Below are 21,487 nucleotides of genomic sequence, written 5' to 3' on the forward strand. Positions count from 1 at the left end.
TGCTGATTAATTTTTGTCAACTTGATACTAGAATTCTCTCCATCAGATTAATTAACCTGTGACCATGATTACTGAGGGTACTGTCTTGATTGCCTATTAATGTGGGCGGGACTAGCCCATTGTGAGTAGTCCCATTTGTGGGCAGAGAATCTTGGGCTACAGGCAGGCTGTGCAAACTGTAGAGAACAGGGCAGGAAGCAGCACTTCTCCAGAAGAACAAGGTAGGAAGCACTCTCTCTCTCTCTCTCTCTCTCTCTCTCTCTCTCTCTCTCTCTCACACACACACACACACACACACACACACCATCTTAGCTTTAGTACCCACCTCTAAGTTCCTGCCTTGGCTTTTCTCAATGAAGGATGACAACCTATAAGCCAAATAAACCCTTTCCTCCCCAAGTTTTTTGGTCACCAACAGAGAAGCAAACTCGGACAGAAATGAAAACTTCTTAGTATAGCCTATGTAGTGTTGGTGAAAGACTTCTACCACAAAGTGATTTGTTGTTGATGTGCTATCCTCGAAGTGTTGGGTGTCCTGTGTTTATCTGACAGTGCTTCGGTGGTGCCCCGTGAGTTACTGAGCAGGGATCTGGAAGATTAGCATCTACAGTCTTTGGAAACATTGCAGACAAATTTGCGGAGGGAGGAAAGCAAAGATCAAGGATTCTTTCTAGGTTTTGAAACCCTCAGCACTGGGTGGTACTCTTTACTGAGTTGGGGAAGATGGAAAGGGAGTGGGTTTGTCTAGTTATATCTGACTTAAAGGGTGTAGTAGATGTCTCATTGAAGATGTTTGAATCACTGTGGATCATTCCTTGTCTGCATGTAAATTTTTTAACCCAAATTAAGAATTCTTCCTATTTATTTATTTATTTATTTAGATAGTTAGTTAGTTAGTTAGTTGGCTAGTTATTGTTGCTTTGAGACAGAGTCTCACTATGCAGCACCAGCTAGCCTTGCTATGTAGACCAGATTGGCCTTGAACTCACAGAGATCTGCGGCCTCTGCCACACAAGTGCTGAGATCAAGGGCATATGCCAATAAACAAGGCTAAGAAATCATTTTGTTATGAAGAAAAATAAAGTTTCCATGAATACTATAATATTACATTACTTGATATAAAAAGAAATAATTTCAAATATATAACTTTTTACTTTTTAAACTTATTTTTGTGTATTTGATTTTTATTTTTTTGACACAGGGTCTCACTATGTAGTTCAGCTGTGAATCTGGAATCACTATATAGCCCTGGCTAGACTTGAACTCATACATATTGCCTCTGCCTCCTGAGTGCTGGAATTAAATGTGCGCACTACCATGTCTAGCTTAATTTTAAGTATGTGTATTTATGTGTGTCTCTGTGGGCATGTGTACTTCTTAAAATTAATTAGAAGAATTAATAAGTCTCTTCCATAAAATGGACCTATTATTAAACATTTATTCATTTTGACTTTATTCTGTTACAGTAATTAAAGTTTGTAGCTCATAGGTGTTACTTGCATTTAACCATTGAGAGCACTCATGGTGTCCTATGGCACAAGTTACAGATCCTCTGGCAGAGTTGGTGGAAGATCTGCCTGTAGGGGAAACACTATTAGACGAGCTTTATTTTATGTGTAAGAATGCTTTGCCTGCTTTTATATCTATGCACCATATGCCTGGTGGCCATGGAAGCCAGAGATGGCATGGATCCCTAGGAACTGGAGTTACAAATTGCTATGAGCTAACATGTAGGAGCTAGGATTTGAACTCAGGACCCCTGGAAGAGCAAACAGTTCTCCTAACTGCTGATTCATCTACAAGCATGTTGATTTCAGAAGGTTTAGATGAAGAATGGTCTTGTTACAGAAAATGGTCTTCTACCAAAACTCCAGACAGAACCTGGTGGGACGCACCTTTTCTGTCCTCATCCCATTGATACTGTTTAAAAAACATTCTTTTATTTTTTAATTAATTATTTTTTACTTATTTACTTTACATCTTTCTCACTGCCCTCCTCTGGGCTACCCCCTTCCACAGTCCTCCCCCACATCCCCTCCTCATCTCCTTTGAGTGGGTGGGGACCCCCCTGGGAGTCCCCCTACCCTGGCACTTTTAGTCTCTGTGAAGATAGGTGCTTCTTAAAGAGCATTCTTGAGCAGTTCCCATTAAAGTGTAGACAGGTGATAACGTTTACCAAGTTTCTCTCTGCCAAAGTATTCACAAAATATCAAAAATATCATCTAAAGTAAATCAGCATGTGAGTTGCCTTGTAGGCTCAAGATTGCAGCAGAGTACATTAGTTTTGTCCAGCATGCATACTGACCTAGGTTCTGTGCCCCCAACTCAGTCAAACATATGAAATATATTGTATAAGTCACCTGACAATGAGTAACAAGGGAGGAATATTTTTTTATTTAATTACGTTTAGTTAGTTTGTGCACAAACAAGGTGTGTGGACCTTGGCAGTGTCCGAGCTACTGAAGCTACTTGGTGAAATTAGGTACAAAATACATGTTCTACATAAAGTATAAGGGATGTGTGCTGTTGCCAGGGAATTAGGGGCAAGTTCCACAGTGGATGTGGTATTCAAAATCGGTTATCTGAAAGGACGGAGGCTGCTTACATTGTGCGGTATTCCAGGAAGCTGGCAGAAGCTGAGCTGTGCTTCCCATGTCTGCTTCCCTGGCGGGTTGAAAAGAATGTGCAGTGTATAACTAAGCAGAAAGCCTTTACTGTGAACAGCTGTCACCAGTCCCATTGTGGGAGCCACAGGCTGGGAGGAAACGGAGGAGGCAGAGGGTTGGAGCTGGTCTAAGGAAAGATACTGGCTTAGCAGTGACCGTAGGGAGGATTGGTGTGTATGTTGGGTAATGATTCAGGAATGCCCTAGGAAAGGAGGCTGAGGCAGTGTGTTTTACTCAGCATAGTGATGACATAAGGAATGTCCTGAGGAATGTCACTGGATGCTCAGGGATAGTCTCTCTGACAGGCCGAGCAGGTGTACAAGAATGTGTCCTGAGGAGGCCAGACCAAGGAACTAGGCTGTTTCCTAGGAACAGTTTATATGTTTGATATGAAACACAGTCCAACGCCCTATTAATCTGTACAATATTTATGGGTTTATGTGTCAGTGTAAAGAAGAAAGAACTGGGTGCTTCGGTGGTAAAGAGCACTGACTGTCTTCCACAGGACCCAGATTTGATTCCCAGCACCCACATAATGGCTCAACAACCATCTTTTACTCCAGCTCCAGATGACCTGATGACCTCTTCAGGCCTCCAAGGGCACCAGGCACATGTGTTTTACACCCACATACATAAAATAAATTCGTCTTTAAGAAAGGGCTATACTGGCACAGCTTCTGGTGTTCTGTCAGTGTGAGGGCTGAGGAGGCAGCAGAGCCGTCTGCCCATTGCTGTGTAATCTCAGGTCCTTGAGAGCCCAGGACTCTGCATGCAGCTGCCTGGCCACAGCCCCGCCACCACCATTGTGCCCTGATGTTCTGTGCACAGGACTCAAGGCCTTTCTCCCAGACCTGTTTTACCAGGAACTAGGGTGGAATTCTGAGGGCAGGATCACCATGTTATTCTCGTTCTATTTCCATCTGCCTTTGTCATTCCAGATGTGAGGACCTCACTCCTTCAGAACTCCCACTTGTGGACTTCTCAACAAGAAAGGCTGAGGAAGTAGCTGTTCTCTCAGCTCCTGGCTCACGGTTCTGTTGTTTGCAGTGGTGGAGCCAAGTTCCAAACAAACGTAGAAAAAGTGAACACTGCAAATCTCAGTCAGGGACAGCTGAACTTGAACCATCTGTGAATCTGGTTTCATCTGCTTTCAATTAGGATGATGTAATTATAGTCAATCAGACTGGGAAAGTACAAATAACTTTGTTAATTAGATGAAAAAGTGACATTTTATAATTCTCATCCAGTTAGCCATAGGTTGATGACCAGTAACTGTACTCCATCAAAGCCTTGTCTGTTGTCTGCTGCTCCTTTCGAAGAGCTGCTTTCTCATCTGTGGCCTGTGCATCCAGCCAGTCTGCCCAGTCTAGAATGAGAGGCTGGTACCTTCCACTGGGCAGCTCTTTCCATTTTCTGTATGAGATTTTATGAGCATGCACACTGAAGTTGTAGCTAATAAGCCTGTAGTCTCCAGGTTTATGTCACCTATAGTTTGTTTAAATATATTTCTTATTAAGTTTGGATTTTTGGAAAATGGATACTGCTGTGAATCTGAAAATTTGTGAGAAAATTTGCTCTCCTAGATTCACATCTTGAAGGCTAAAGTTCTGTGGGTCCTGTGGCTGGACCCTGGTCCTCTTGTCTTGTCTGTAAACCAATGATGTGGAACTTGAAGTTGAGCTAGCCCTATGAAACCCCTGAGAGTTTGCTCAGACCCACATTCTGGGGTGCCTGAGAGCTTCCATTTCTACCAGGCTCTGAAGTCTTGCTACTTCTGTAGGCTGGATGACTGCCAAAGCCATCCCCAGCTCCCGTTGCTCTCTCTTTGCTCTCCAGTGATGTTCTTGCCCCAGGCCTGTATCCTCACTGTTTACACTGTATCCACACTGTATACATTGTATTCCAACTGTATTTTACCCTTCACCTTCACCAGGTGGGCCCAGTGAATGTTTGTTCCTGCTCTTGTCACCTACTTGGACCCTCACTTCCATAATTATAATTTCCTTTTTGGTTTTTCAATATTTTCTTTTATATGTATGAGTGTTTGCTTGAATGTATGCACACATGTGTACCTGCTACCCTCAGCATCCAGAAGGCGTCGTCATATCCCCCAGAATCAGAGTGACAGACTTGTGAGGCACCATGAGCGTTCTGGGCATTGAACCCAGATCCTCTGGACTAAGCAGCACTCTTAGCTGCTTACTCATTGCTCCACTTGTCAGCCAGGTAGGGTTTTGTTTGTTTTGAAACAGAATGTTTCCATGGGGTCCTCAAACTTGCAGCCATCCTCCTGCTTCAGCCTTGCATCACCACACCCAGCCAGGGCTAGTTTGGATTAGAAGCCCAGCACAGCATAAAATAGATGAGGACTTGCTCCCATAAAGCAGGTGCCAGGCTTTCCCCTTTAAACAGGAAAGAGATTGGTCTGCTTCTTACTCATGACTATTAAATTTAACATTAATAATAAGCAAATTTTCCTCAGCTAATGAATGGGAAGGGCTGGGATGTTAGAATTCTCGCTTACTATGCATGAGACCCAGTGTTTGGCCCTAGCACTAATTTTTTTAACTGTTTATTGATTCACTGTGGATTTCACACCATGTACCCCAATTCCAATCATCTCCCCATCCTTTCTTATCTGCCCTCTGCTCTTGCAACTTCTCTCCCCAAAAGAAAATAAAAAACAAACAAACAAAACATCTCCTGTGTAAGCTGTGGTGTGTCACAGTGTGTCCCACAGAATTCCACTTAGTCCACACATCTATACTTGCAGATGTTCCTTGCAATGAGTCATTGGTCTGATTCAAGGCTTCTGGCTTTTGCTACACTATCAATACTGGATCCTCAATGATACTCTTCTCAGATATTCTGTTGTTACTCTGTGTCATAGAGGTCCTGCATCTTTGGATTTGCAGGGCCAGTCCCTTCATTCACTCTAGTAGTTCATAGATAAGGTAGATTTGGGGGTGGGTCAACTCAAGGTCCTGGATCTGGGCCTGGGTGGTAGCTGAGTTGGTCAGCCTACCAGCTTTCCATACCACACCAGCATATTGAGCTCTCTAGCACTGTCCCTGCTAGCTCACCCAATACTGCAGTCTGTGAGAGACAGGGTCAGCTCTCTCATTCTCATGACCCCAGGGCCAGCTCTCCCTCCTGGAGGGGAAGCAAAACTAGTTGTGATATCTAAAATAAATTGGGTAAGCATGCATTTACTCTTTTTTTTTTCTTCTGTGAGCATCCACTTCTGTATTTGCCAGGCACTGGCATAGATTCAAAAGAGACAACTATATCAGGGTCCTGTTAGCAAAAATTTTTTTTTATTATTTTATTGTTATTTTTTATTAGTCATTTATTTCATTTACATTTCCAATGCTATCCCAAAAGTCCCCCACATGCTCCTCCACCCACTCCCCCATCCACCCACTCCCACTTCTTGGCCCTGGCATTCCCCTGTACTGAGGCAGATAAAGTTTGCACGACCAATGGGCCTCTCTTTCCACTGATGGCTGACTAGGCCATCTTCTGATACATATGCAGCTAGAGACATGAGCTCTGGGGGGGTACTGGGTAGTTCATGTTGTTGTTCCACCTATAGGGTTGCAGATCCCTTTAGCTCCTTGGGTACTTTCTCTAGCTCCTCTTTGGAGGGCCCTGTGATCCATCCAATAGCTGACTGTGAGCATCCACTTCTGTGTTTGCTAAGCCCCGGCATAATCTCACAAGAGAGAGCTATATCAGGGTCCTTTCAGCAAAATCTTGCTAGTATGTGCAATGGTGTCAGCATTTGGAAGCTGATTATGGGATGGATCCCCGGATATGGTGGTCTCTAGATGGTCCATCCTTTCGTCACAGCTCCAAACTGTGTCTCTGTAACTCCTTCCATGGGTGTTTTGTTCCCAATTCTAAGAAGGGGCAAAGTGTCCACACTTTGGTCTTCATTCTTCTTCAGTTTCATGTGTTTAGCAAATTGTATCTTATAACTTGGGTATTCTAAGTTTCTGGGCTAATATCCACTTATCAGTGAGTACATATTGTGCGAGTTCTTTTGTGATTGGGTTACCTCACTCAGGATGATGCCCTCCAGGTCCATCCATTTGCCTAGGAATTTTATAAATTCATTCTTTTTAATAGCTGAGTAGTACTCCATTGTGTAAATATACCACATTTTCTGTATCCATTCCTCTGTTGAGGGGCATCTGGGTTCTTTCCAGCTTCTGGCTATTATAAATAAGGCTGCTATGAACATAGTGGAGCATGTGTCCTTCTTACCAGTTGGAACATCTTCTGGATACATGCCCAGGAGAGGTATTGCGGGATCCTCTGGTAGTACTATGTCCAATTTTCTGAGGAACCGCCAGACTGATTTCCAGAGTGGTTGTACAAGCTTGCAATCCCACCAACAATGGAGGAGTGTTCCTCTTTCTCCACATCCTCGCCAGCATCTGCTGTCACCTGAATTTTTCATCTTAACCATTCTGACTGGTGTGAGGTGGAATCTCAGGGTTGTTTTGATTTGCATTTCCCTGATGATTAAGGATGTTGAACATTTTTTCAGGTGCTTTTCAGCCATTCGGTATTCCTCAGGTGAGAATTCTTTGTTTAGCTCTGAGCCCCATTTTTTAATGGGATTATTTGATTTTCTGGAGTCTACCTTCTTGAGTTCTTTATATATATTGGATATTAGTCCCCTATCTGATTTAGGATAGGTAAAGATCCTTTTCCAATCTGTTGGTGGCCTTTTTGTCTTATTGACGGTGTCTTTTGCCTTGCAGAAGCTTTGCAATTTTATGAGGTCTCGATCTTACAGCACAAGCCATTGCTGTTCTATTCAGGAATTTTTCCCCTGTACCCATATCTTCGAGGCTTTTCCCTACTTTCTCCTTTGTAAGTTTCAGTGTCTCTGGTTTTAGGTGGAGTTCCTTAATCCACTTAGATTTCATCTTAGTACAAGGAGATAGGAATGGATCAATTCGCATTCTTCTACATGATAACCGCCTGTTGTGCCAGCACCATTTGTTGAAAATGCTGTGTTTTTTCCACTGGATGGTTTTTGCTCCCTTGTCAAAGATCAAGTGACCATAGGTGTGTGGGTTCATTTCTGGGTCTTCAATTCTATTCCATTGGTCTACTTGTCTGTCGCTATACCAGTACCATGCAGTTTTTATCACAATGCATGTATTTACTCTTGCACAAGCTGTTGGATATGTTTTTTTGTTTTCTTATTTTTGAGACAAGGTCTCATTATATCATTCCTTCTGGTCTGGAACTCACTATGCAGACCATGTTGACCTCAAACTTGTGTTGATCCTCCTACAACTATATTCGAATAATGGAATTATAAGTGGGAGCCATCATCCTTGGCTAACGTAATTATAGGCTTACAGCTCAGGGTATCTAATACTCTAGTGTCCTTTTAAATTATGCATAAAATAATGGTGTAGTGATCAGCGATGCTATAGGTCCAGTTAAATGTAGAGCTCGGCACATAGTTTCTTGTGATGGCCTCATTTGTTAACTAATTTTTCAGAAAAAATTTGATTATTAGCTTAAAATTATTTTTGGAGGGAAAGGTTAAAGAAAGATGTATGAATTTTTGTTGTTTTATGTGGCTTTGAGGCATGTATTCAGTGTTAATGATGTGTTTAATGTTGAATGGAACATGTATGTTCCAAATTCTAACATAGTATGGAATTTTCCAGTTTTCTAACTTTAAAATTATGCTTAAAATACTACTTTTAGAGCTATATCTCCTACTTCTGAAGTTTGTCAGACTACATGCTGTGGGTGATTCCTCACAGTGTGGTCTGAAAGGTGTGTATGAGCACAGACCTTCAACAGGGAGGGCATGTAGTACAGTCTGTGACTTGGACAGTTGCTCCAGATATGTATCCTTCCTTTGACGATAAATCCCAAGTGCCAGATGTTGAGGAAGAGATAAATCCCTCATCATGTTTGCTTTTGGCAATATCTACCCATTGCTCATGCTGGGGCAGAGCACAGGCAGACCTCTGTTGGCTCCAGTCTAGCTATCCATGAGAATGGTGAACCATACTGAAGTGCAGCTTTGGGTTGTGTGCGTGCAGTTTTTTTTGGATATGGTGACAGTGTGTTGACCTTTTAGCTCTGATGTGATGTAAGAAAAGAGTGGAAATCAATCGACCTGATGCTCAGAGGTGTGGCTGTAGGGAAGTACATAGGATTTTGTGAGGCTGTCAGGTTGCAAGTCCTGGACTCTGGTGGCTTTATAAAGAGAGAGGGAGGGAGAGAGGGAGAGAGAGGGAGAGAGCTACATGTGGTCCATGTCTTCCACATTCTGTCTCACATTTGGAGCTCTGGCAGCCAAAAGACCATGACCAGATGTGGCCCCTTGACATTGGACTTCAAGGATTATAAGTCAAAATTAGCTTCTTTTCTTCAAATGTTACTCAGCCTCAAATATTTCATAGTAGTAATAATAGAGGAAGAACTATATAGGAGCTGTGTGTGTGTAACATTAGACAGAAAAGCAGAATATCAGATTGCTGCTAATTTAGAGTAATGATCAAATCAGAGAGATTATTATTCTGAAAGTTCTCCTTTGATGGAGGTGAATAGTACAACCCAATATGCAGAGACTAGCAAAAGGGGAAGAAAAGGAATTTCTCCGTCTGTATACTGTTTATCCTCCACTTACTGGAGTGGTGATGTCTTCACCCATCTTTTGGGTTTTTACTCTATGTCTTCTTTTGTGTCTAAGAAGTGAAAATTACCCCAGACGCAGAAATCCAGAGACTTCTGAACTGTAAGGGATGGATGGGTACTAGGGTCACCCAGTTGTTTTGCAACTTTTAGACTCTAGAAGTCAGGATGTGTTTAGATTGCTCAGAGGTAAATCTGTGAGAGATTCCCCAAGCCTTATAAGTTGAAGTCACCAGTTTGTCAAGTACAACTGTGCAATAAAACTAATTTAAAGGAAATGATGTGTGTACCCATAAAAGGCCTTTGGGTTTCTACCCAAACCTCCCCAGGCTAGCTTTAGAGAAAATGAGGAATTTATTGGAAGGAAGCTGAAGTTTTGAACACAATTGCACAAAACTAAAGGAAGAGCTGACCAAGCAAGACTGTGATGGGAAAGGACTGGCAGGTATGGGGTGGTACCAGAGCTCTTCAAGCAGATGTCTCTGTCTCTCTGATCTAAATAGGAGACTGTTGTTTCCTTCCACACAGGCCTCAGCATAAGCAGGATGTGCTGAAACAAGCCTCTCCCACCAAGGCATCCCCAACACACCATCCTCTTACCCAAATTTATTTTGCCCTATAGTAGAGCCAGGGCTTGTGCGTTTATCTTTAAAGATCTGGTGTAATTGTGATTCAGGGCTAAAACAAAGGCTTGTGGTCTTCTGTACTCACAGAGGGTGTTCTGTTTCAACCAGGTTGACTAAAAAAGATGTTTCAGTGGACTAAGGATAATAAATCTAGCGAAGATGAATATTTGCAGGCCAGTGCATATAAGACATTCTCAAGAATTCTCCCAGATTGTGTGCTCAGTAGATGCTCTGGGTATATATATATATTTTCCCCAGTCCTGGTGGAGTTGGTAGCAATATCCATACTTTCCAAATGAGTCAGCTGAGGCTAGAGGATTAAGTGTCTTCCCAAAGTTTAGGATTTGCGATTTAGCCTTTGATCACAATTCTCAGCATACACAACCATTGCAACACCCAACAGGGTTCTGACCAGTCACTCCTTCTGGTTGGTGCCCACAAAGGACTATGCGGTAGCTTTGGCAAGAATTCTCTGCCTGCGTGGAGGCTAATACTAGGTGTGCATATTTCCACAGCCAGACATTTCTTGATCTCAGACATTCCTGACAGCAAGGATATTAGACATGTGGCCAACAAAGAGTGCATCTTTGTGGAATCCATGGGAGAAAAAGAATTTCAAGTACAGGAAGAGAGATAGGCTATGCTGGGTCTTCAGGGCTGATTAAGGACAAATATGAAAAATGTGTGAGTGTGGTTAGCTGTAGGGTTTTTTGTTTGTTTGTTTTTTTAAGAGGAGGAAGAGTTGGGCATGCAGTTCATGGTAGAGTGCTTACATTGCTTGCATACATCCAGAGTTTCATCTCTGAGAATAAAAGACCAATAAATAAGTAAGAAACAAGTGACATTTTTATTTTTGTCTTGTTGGAAATGATACAAACTCTTTGAGTTTGTATGTTTCTAGAGTTTGGTGAGTATAGGGTAAAATGTAAATTTGGTGACCTGGTAAAAGCATGCTTTTGGTGAAGGCATTGGGACAGATGGATGGATACAGAGGTAGAGTACCTGCTAGCATGTTGAAGCCCAGATTGGTTCCCTTGTAACCTCCACAGAGAAGAGAGGAAAAAGATAGGCTTCACTGAGACAACTAACAATCTTTCCTTCTGCCTGAGTGATTTGTAAATGGGCTGATTTTAACACAAAGGGGAAGGGTGGACAACAGGCAACTATGAGTTCTCTAAAGAATTAATCCTTTTGGGCTTAATCATTAGGCAAATTTAGCTTCCTGGTTTCAAAGAGAGAAAACATACCCACACAAAAAAAAGAAAAACTGGAGCCCCTGGGAACAAGTAGCTTCCTCCTCTTAGGGCTGCTTGAAAAAGTCCCTTCCTGCTCAGCGTGAGGCATCTGGGGAGTAGGCCAAGAAGCCATGGGGTCCTGGAGAGGGAGGACATGCCCTTGGGGGTGAGAAGCTGAACACACTGGCTGAGGTGGCAGGCTTGGAAGACTGAGGGCTGAGAGGCAGCTTTGTTCATTCCACATTCACAGGAGAAAAGGGACGGCTCTGGGGCTGGGCCTCCTGTCTCCCCTGCTTCTTGATGCTGAGGGGACAAAGTAGAAGTCTATTTTTTTTCACTTCCCCGTGGATAGAATCAAGAAGAAATGTGAAAGCCAATTGATAAAGAACAATCTGTAAACATGAAATGTTTTCCTGCCAAGTGTTTGAGCATGGGCTGTAAACATAGGGACAGGGACACCATGCAGCAATAGAGTCACCTAGAGACAGTGTGAGCCAAAGAGCTGAAGTTTCAACCACGCAGTTTCAGGAAGAGGAACTGAGGGTAGACTGGGAACATATTCTGAATCATTAAGTGCTGGGATTGTCAAAGTGCTGCAGTTGTTAGTAGCATTTTCTTTCTTCAGGCATGAAATATCTCATTTCTAGACACTTTAATATGCGTGTAATTGACAATAAAACTATTAGCGTGTTTTTGTTGTTCTTGAAAAATCATTTTATTATTTGATGTATTTGGATGTTTTCCCTTCATGCATATGCCTGTACATGTGTGCCTGGTGCCCTCGGAGGCCATAAGAGGGCGTCAGATACCTGGAATTGCAGTTACAGATGGTGGTGAGCTTCCATATGGGTGCTGGGAATTGAACCCTGGTCTTTTGGGAGAGAAGCCAGTGTTCTTAACCACCAGGCCATCTCTCCAACTCCAGTATATGGTGATTGTACAAGACAGTAGATTTCACTATGAGAGAATGTTCCCATCATGCATATTCTTTCCCTTGCTGTCTGTCCGCTCCTTCTTTCCTGACCCTACACCAACTGCTTCCGCTTTCCAACGCCCTTAGCATGTTACATTTAATGATTTTGTTTGTTCAAAAAGTCACCGGAGCCTCTCTTCCGTCAAGTGTGATTAAGTCACTCTACTCTGGCTTTCTTTGCTGTAGGGGACAGGGAAGGAAGCTGGGACACAACCATTGTTTACCTGCCATTTAAGAAGCATTTAGCATCTGGTATTTTACTTAGTTCTCACAATAGCCTTGGAAAGAGTGGAATTATCTGAATTCACAGATGAAGTAAATACCATTACATTAAGAAACTTTTCTGGTGTTTATGTGTCTACTAACAAATGAAAGTTCCAGGTGGGACCTGATTTCCCCATACTATGGCCTTTTTCTGCTTTACAGCAGGAAAATGGTTGTTTTAAAGCAAGAGTCTTTTAGCCAAAATCCTTCGAGTTTTTCCCGATTCTTAATGAAGTAGGGTGGGGTTTGGCTCAGTGTTTGGTGTAGCTATACCTAAAAGTAAAATAACTTTGGGAATTAACATTTATTGATAATTTATTATAAACCAAAAAAATATGGCCATAAAAGTATGGGTTCTACTTATAAGCTTTTTATAAACCACGAAACATAGTTCATAGAATTTCTGAGTCTGCTTTGATTCAGTAAATGGTGCTTGGCCACTGCCTTGGTGACAGGTAGCCGTTGTGGTGGTGCAGGCTGCACGGTCTCCTTTCTCTGTTTAAGGTACCTGCAAGGAGCATGGAAGCAGACAATTGTTTGCCCAGAGACCTAGAAACTAGTGATTTTGTTTGTGTCAGAGTTCAAGATGCCTCTCTTCACTTAAGTATGATGATGTCACAGAGGTGACAGAGGTGACAGAGGTGAAGTTGCGCCTGCCCTCAGGGTGTGTGCAGTGGGGTTAAGGAATAGTTGCACCTGTTTCCAATACTGAGGGCTCAATGCACACGTAAAGTCACATTGTGAGTTATTAATGTTGGTACTTGTGACTGAGGAGAGAAGAAATACGAGGCAGAGGAATGTGTGAGCTGTGGAAGGCCAGCTGGCCAGGCCTTGCATTTGGTTTGGAGGGCTGGTTAGATTTGCCTACATGGGAAGAGCTTGCTCAAGTAGAGATGAGGAGGCAAGATGACCGCATGTTCATGGGTTGAAATCTCTGCCTCTGACAGAAATTTTCTGCTGGAGCCATGCAGATGATTGACAGTTAGGCTGGAGAGGGGTATTGTCAGACTGTGAGCAGTACGGTGTCTATGTGAGTGTGTACTGCTCACAAAGAAAGGCAGGACTCTTTGATCTAATGAGAGGTGATTGTAAGGACAGTACTGAACACTTACTGCCTATTTATCCTACCAAGTAGCCTTTATTGTACAATAGCTATGCAAGGTTTAGAATGTCCTTCATTGACAATTCAGTACTGTACACTACTGACAGAAAGTGTGGCCTTCATGGACCTACATTTACATGAGAGATAGATTGATGATAAAATAGGTAAATTCTCGGGCTGGCATTAAGGAAGAACAAAGAGAGCTGTGAGCTGGGAGGACACTCGGAAGAGAGCATCACATTTTCAAGCTTGTTTCTCTGTGTGTCCTTTGTATTAAATCGGGAAGGTAATAGATGGGAGGAAGTCTCTGGAGAATTTTAAATGTAAAATAATGTTCCTAGTCATAACCATAGTACAGGGCAGAGGGAAGACCAATGCCACGGGGACCAACTGGTGGGCAACCGCACCTCTACATAGATCCTGTAATCGTTGATATCATGTAGGTCTGCTGGGGGGGAGGGGATCAACGTGGGGAAGAAAATCAAAAATTACCATTTTCTCATGCATGCCTTCCCAGAACTCAGAACCCAAATGTAAATCTCTCACAGAATTGATGGGACCTGAGGGGACTGGATTTGACTAGGAAATGACAACACTGGACAGCTGTGGTTTCCCATGCTGAGTGGACAGTGTGGTGAGGAATTTAATTAAAAATGAAAATTCGGTAGAATTTTGTGATATGCTGTTGAAGTACATACATAAAGTAAATAATGTCGAAGTAGTGTCAGGAGTAGTGTCAAGGCATTTAATTCTAGCACTTGGGATGCAGAGGCCAGTCTGGTCTACAGAGTGACTTCCAGCAAAGCTAGAATGACACAGGTAATCCCTGTCCAGAAAAAAAAAAAAAGAAGTTTTCAAACTTCCAACATACTACAGAGGTACAAAGTATTGTATTTTATTTTAGCGTTGGGATTTTTATTGTAATATTACATGATGTTTGCTTGTGTTTTGTGTTCTTTAAACCTTAAATTTTTCCTTTTAGTTTTATCTTACTGATTTTTACAATGCATTTACTTATGTATTGCTTATGAGCCAGGGCCTTCAGTTTAAGTAGCAGAAGATGACACTGAACTGATCCTCCTGTCTCTACCCCAGGTGCTGGGACCACTGAGCCAATTTTACATTTTATATATATATAAAAAGATATGGTCTGAAACTGAGTGACAGCCTTCCCTAGAGTATTAGTCCCCTGGAAAGCCAGTAGTGTCTCTGTCTGGACTCTGAGCGATGTAGAAAGTGAAGGCAAAATTGCTAAGTGCCAGCCACTGCCTCAGTACTGGCTGGTGGTCACATGCTGTGTGTTCCTAACACCATACTCAAGATGTATAGCCTCTGCCAGCCTCACCCACACAGACTAACCCCTGGCTCCTATTTCTCCCAAGTACTGAGTCACAGCTTCTCTGGCACTCTTGGTTCATGGTCCTCCAACTACAGTTTTTTTTTTTTCTAGTAGTCCTAGAATGGAAGATATTCTGCGAGTAGTGAATCCAAAACTGGAATACATTTTGGATATAAGGACACAATGCTGTTTGAAAAGATGTCATACATTAGAAGGAAGAATCCTATTTCTGTTATATTTTAATAATCACAGTCACTCGCAAATGGGTCAAGTGTATCTTGACATGAAACTTCTCAAACTGTCCTGTTTCTGTTCCATTGATTTGCAGTTGACACTTGCTAGTTTTGAATCACACCAGACACAGCCAACCTGGTTTCACAAAGCTAAGATGTGAGGGAGGGAGGTGTACATAGCTGAGCCAGTGCTGGAACAAGCCTTCACCATGGCATATCCCCTGAAAGCTTGAGGTCCCCTAGAGCATTCTGTCACTTGGTGCCCTGAGGTGGCTTGACCCCCAAGAGCCATCCTTTTATATCATCTCTTCTTGGCCTCATTTTTAAGAGGAACAGCTCTGAATCTGCACTGGCTTTTGCTTCTTATTTCTCATTTTAAACTCCTGGGGTCTGTTAAAGTCTCTCCAGGACACTTCATTGTCCTGCAATGTATCGTTTAGCCAGTTAGTAAAGTGTCTTATTTGTTAAGCTTTGAGAATCTTGGGCCAGGTTCATGTGGAGTTAACCTTTAATCTCTGTGAGTTTGAGACCAGGGTTTTTTGAGACAGAGTTGGCTATCCTGGACTCATTTTGTAGACTAGGTTGACTCATTTTGTACACTAAGCTGGTCTTGAACTCACAGAGGTCCACCTGCTTCTGCCTCCTGAGTGCTGTGATTAAAGGCATGTGCCACGCCACACCTAGCATAACCATGTTTTTACAGGAGTAAAACATTGTAGCTTATGTGGATACCTTGATAATGAAAAAAAAAGAAAAAAACAACTGACCTATCATGGAAGAGTAAGGGTTAAAATGTTTGTTTCGATTTCCTTTGTTCTTAACATGCCTTGTAACCGTTTTATAAAAACATAATGTAAATTAAAACACTTTTGGACAAAATTCATTATTGTAAATTACAAATATAATATTTTATATAATTATATAATTCTTTTAGCATTCTTAAACATGTATCAATATATATAGTACCCCACAAATAAGAGCAATTTTTATGCTTTGCGTATTACATTAATTTATTTTATTATTATTATTTTTATTGTTAGGAATTTAACCCAGGACCTTGAGCATGTGGAACACCACTGAACATTCCCAGCCCTGATAAAATTAATTAGAAAGTAGTTCCTAGATCTGTCAAAGGAAAGCTTGCACATAATTTATATATCAGGGACCAAGGCGATGGCTTAGTGGATAAAGTGTCCACACAAGATGGAGAACCTGGGTTCAGATCCCAGAATCCATGTAAAGCCGAATGCAGTGATCCTTGTCCTTGTCTGTAACCCCAGTGCTCCTACATCAAGATTGGACGCAGAGACAGGAGAACGGCCAGAAGCTCATGCCAGCTAGCCTGGGATCCAGAGCAAAAGAAACATGAGGCTCTGTTTCTAAGGTCTTCCTCTGACTTCATATTCACACACACACACACACACACACACACACACACACACACACACACACACACAGGACAGAGAGAGAGAGAGAGAGAGAGAGAGAGAGAGAGAGAGAGAGAGAGAGAGAGATTGAAAAATATTAGAACAATAAACCAGGCAGTGGTGGCACAGGCCTTTAATTTCAGTACTTGTGTGGCAGAGACAGGCAGATCTCTGAGTGAGTTCCAGGACAGCTAGGACTACACAGAGAAACTTTGTCTCAGAAAATTTTATATATATATATATATATATATATATATATATATATATATATATATATATATATATACATATATAGTAGTTGCTCTGCCAAGTTACATACTGCTGATAAAGTCCTGTTCACTATGTGAATTTGTTGATTATATGAATCTCAAGGCTACATTAGCAAACATACTTTGCTTTATTGTTTTTATAAGCCCTGTCTAATTGTATGTTTATTACAAACAACTATGAGCATATTAGGAATAGTGACTCTCATTAAACATTAATAGCACTCCCAGCCCTTATCAGGCATTTCCTCAAGCTAAAAGTGTAGACATTTGAGAATTGTCTCAAGAAGATTCTGTGAAATTCTCCTTCGTCCCTCCCTTTCTTCCATTCTCTCCTTCCCAACCCCTTAGACTCTGCCTAGGGGTTTCAGAGCAGGCTGAGTAGCCCTGAGAGCTTGGAAATTGCAAAGGCTGTTGGGTGTTGAGGCTCATGCTGAACTGTAGAACTTTTCTTGTAGAAATGCTTAAAGTTAATAGTCTTTGTAAAAAATCATTTCTTTAAAAATTGATGTAAAAGTTTTCAGATTGGAACCTATTCTGTCACAACACATTAAAAGCATTAGTGGAGTGAAGGCCAGTTTTAGAATTGTAGAAACTTGAGCAGAAAGCACAGAGTCCCTGTACAGCCCACGCCAATCCTCCTCCCCACTAAGCAAATTCCCATAAGAGCTTCTAGCATCCCTGCAGTGCCTGCTACTGTTGATGGGCCGCTACTGATGCAATGTTCCTGGAAGTCCACAGTTGTCACTTTTGTTTGGTTGTTTGGTTGTTTCCGTTTTTTGTTTTTGTTTTCCCTCTCCCCCCAAAGGGCTTCTCTGTCTAATAGCCCTGGCTCTCCCAGAACTCACTCTCTAGACCAGGCTAGCCTCCAACTCAAAGCGATTCACCTGCCTCTGCCTCCCAAGTGCTATGATTGAAAGCATGCACCACCATGCCCAGCACAACAATTGTCATTTTTCATGTTATATATCCTATGGATTTTGAAAAATACATAATAACATGTCTCCACCACAAGCTCCATGAAATGGAGCCAGCAAAACATCCCAGTTCATCTGCTCAGCACTTTGTCCTCCCAGTCCTTGATAAACACTGACCATTTTCACTGTCTCTGTACTCTACCTTTTCCCAACTATCCTGTGGTTGGAGCACACATTAGGGAGCCATCTCTAGTCTCTCATTGGCTAATTTCCCTTAGTAATAAGCAGGAACAGCACCTCCATGGATATCTTGGTTGCTTCTGTATTGTTGTCAATTATGAATAAAGATCCTATTAACATTCACGTGCCGATTCTTCAGCTCTTTAGCATAACTATCAAGGAGTGTGATTGTTGGACTGTACAGTAAGAAAAACCTTAAAACTGTTGCCCAGAGTCTCCAGCTTGTTCTCTATGTCCCCAGCAGTGAATGAAAATTCCTGCTGCTCCTTATCCTCCTGGGCAATGAGTAGGGTTAGTATTTTAGGAGCTTTTCAGTCTCATACATGTATGTATATCTCACTGTTATTCTAATTCTTAGTTCCCCAATACATAATGTGGAATATCTTTTTATGTGCCACCTGTATGCCTCTTTACTTTTTAATCACACTTTTTATTGGCAAGGGGAGCTCTTGAAGGCTAGAGAAGAACTTGTGGAAATCGGTTCTCTCCTTTCATCACATAGGATCAAAGCTCAAGCTCAAGTCTCCAGGCATGTGCTTTTGCTCATTGAGGCACCCTGCTGGCCCCAGGAGAGCTTTATTTTATTTTATTTTATTTTATTTTATTTTTTATTTTTTGAGGTGTTTGCTAAAGTCTTTCATATATTTTAAAAAATGGGTTGCTTGTTTTCTTTCTTTTTTTTAAAATATAATACTGTTTATTTAACTTCAAAAACATTTCAGCATTCTAAACATACAAATGTGTTGCAAATTGCGTTTAGGTCCAGAGGGTTCGTGAACTTCCATTGATGCAGTAGTTCTTTGCTTTGCTGACAACGATGAGTTCTACAGTTTCTTTAAAAAGTTTAAAACCTATTGCACTTAACTAAAGAAAAAACTCCAAACACTTCTCATGCCAGCCAAACCCTCCCCACTTTCCACAACTAAGAATGTTAGCAGAATGCTATGCCACTATATAAAAAAACAAGACAGCCTGAAGCTAAATGGATGCCCACCGCAGTATCAACAGGTCCAGCCTCACAGTGCATGCCCTGAGCTACGGCCCCTCCAAAAGGCATCTTCCCCTCACAGCCTCCACACCAAACAAGGAGCATCAAGAATCTGTCTGGGTCGTTTTGTTCTCTTTACAAACTATAGATATGTACAGTTGACAACTCGGGATTTCTAGCCAATAACCATATAGTTAGCACTACCTTACTAGTTGAGAACAAAATGCCAGAAACATCTTCAATTGCCTTGTCACACCAACAGCAAAGTGCACTGAGGAGGATGTGAGAGTGCCTTTTCATTTTAAAAATGTTTGGAACTATTTACAACTTTCATACAGTTTCACGGTGCTCCGGACACCCACGGCCACTTCATGTAAACCACTGACACTTTGAAAAACTAAAATATGATCGTGATAAAATTTTGTTATTAAACCTAACAAGGGCAATAGACACGACTCAAATAAGAGATGTGTCAATCACAGCTCTCTCCTACTCCAAGGTATTCACAAGGAGACAGAGTTTTTAATTCATCTTCCTCCTCCTCCTTCTCCTTCTCCTCCTCCTCTTCTTCCTCTTCCTCTTCTTCCACCTTTTTCCGGGCAACTTTAGCAGGACCCTTGGCACCATCAAACTTCCCTTTAGACTTATAGTCAGCAACATCCTTCTCATACTTCTCCTTCAGCTTTGCTGCCTTGGTGATGTAAGGCTGCTTTTCACAGTCACTGAAGTTATTCCACATCTCACCCAGCTTTTTTGCCACATCTCCGTTGGAGATGCCAGGGTTTGTGGATTTGATCTTGAGGAAGAATTCAGAGCAGAATAAGAAAATTCCAGATGGAGGTCTTTTGGGGGCATTTGGGTCCTTCTTCTTCTTGCCTCCTTTGGCTGGTCCATAATCTTTCATCTCCCAATCATAGCTTACTTTGTCTGCCTTTACCATTTCATCAGACTTGGATTTCTCTTTGCTAGACATGGTCTTCCACCTCTCAGAGCACTTCTTGCAAAACTTCGCAAAATTGACTGGAACCTCTGGGTTTTTCTTCTTTTGTTTTTTCCTGCATGTCTGAACAAAGAAGGCATAAGCAGACATCTTGCCCTTTGGTTTCTTGGGGTCACCTTTAACCATCCTAACTGTATTGTTTGCTAGTCTTACTTGTTTTCTTATTATTGATTTTTTTAAGACTTCCTTTTATAATTTGATTGCCAGTGTTTTATTAAAGAAAAAACTTTTAAAAAGACTTTTCTTCCTTCCCTTTCTTTTCTTTGTTTCTTTGATCTTTCTTTTTTGAGATAGGATCTTACCAAATCACCCTGGAGCTCTTTAAATAACCCAGACTGGTCTGGAAGTCCCCACGATCCACCAGAGGGTGCCTTCTTAGTGCTAGGATTAAAGGCATGCTCCTCCCTTTCTTAACACTGGTGTTTACAGAGCAGAAGTTTTTAATTTTAATAAACTTCAAATTTTTCCTTCTGTAGATCTTATTTTTAATTTGTATATTAAAATTTAGCACCAACCCATGTTCTTCTGTATTTTTTCTGTTATCTTCTTGTTTTTGCATTTTGCATTAGATCTGTGACTGAGACTGGAGTAAGGGTTAAGTCTGGGTCATTATTTTTGCCAGCCCCGTTATGATGTTCCGTGTGGCTGTTCTGTTGCTCTGTACTGTTTGTTGACAAGATTGACCTCTGTTTATTGAACCACCTTTAGTCCTCTGCCAGAGACCAGCTGGTTATGTGTGTGTGATTCTATTTCTGTCTACTATGTCATTTTAAATGAGTTTCTTTTAGTGAAAACGAAATCCAAGTTGCTAATCTTGGTTTGGCTTTGGGGGCCCGTAGCCGTGCTCCGAGTCATTCATATGCACACTGGGTCACTCATACTGTTCCATAGGTCATTAGCCCTGAACTACTTTATATTTAAGGCCACAGGTAGGCTGGCAGTATTGTCACTGAATGTTTCAAGGTTTGTTTCAGCAGGCATCAGGCCTGTTTATCTTTTTTTTAATATTTATTTGTTTATTTATTTATTTTGGTTTTTCGAGACAGGATTTCTCTTTATAGCCCTGTTTATCTTTTTTTTAATATTTATTTATTTATTTTGGTTTTTCGAGACAGGGTTTCTCTTTATAGCCCTGGCTGTCCTGGAACTCACTTTGTAGACCAGGCTGGCCTCGAACCCAGAAATCTGCCTGCCTCTGCCTCCCAAGTGCTGGGATTATAAAGGCGTGCGCCACCACGCCCGGCAGGCCTGTTTATCTTGAAGACTGTTAGAGTGTCAGATATCTGTTTAGACAGGTCCTCTAGTCATGTTTCTTCTATTGGCTATATTAAAGCCGTGTTTCACTGAGGACTAGGAGAGTGTATGTGTTCTGCCCAGACTATAACATAAATATTAATACTTGAGGGTTTCTATCATTAATAAGATGCCAACTTTCTGTCAGGCAGGTTTTATCACAGGACATTAGGCAGTGTCAATAGACATTTGTGACTGTCACAAGTGGTAGTGGGGTCCGGGGAGAGCTATAGGCTTCCA

General features: G+C 41.7%; 1 protein-coding gene, 1 long non-coding RNA gene and 1 pseudogene across 4 annotated transcripts in view; 2 read left to right on the forward strand and 1 right to left on the reverse strand.

Annotated features, from left to right (window-relative positions):
- Lyn (LYN proto-oncogene, Src family tyrosine kinase) overlaps positions 1-21,487 on the forward strand; it is a 113,545-nt gene that overhangs the window by 22,879 nt on the left and 69,179 nt on the right. The gene's annotated exons all lie outside the window — the stretch shown is intronic.
- Positions 14,018-15,867, forward strand: 6330407A03Rik (RIKEN cDNA 6330407A03 gene). Its single transcript, NR_028126.1, has one exon. It is a non-coding gene; the product is annotated as an RIKEN cDNA 6330407A03 gene (long non-coding RNA).
- On the reverse strand, positions 19,281-20,104 carry Gm11805 (predicted gene 11805; annotated as a pseudogene).

The sequence above is a fragment of the Mus musculus genome, chromosome 4 (assembly GCF_000001635.26).
Source record: "Mus musculus strain C57BL/6J chromosome 4, GRCm38.p6 C57BL/6J".
NCBI lineage: Eukaryota > Metazoa > Chordata > Mammalia > Rodentia > Muridae > Mus > Mus musculus.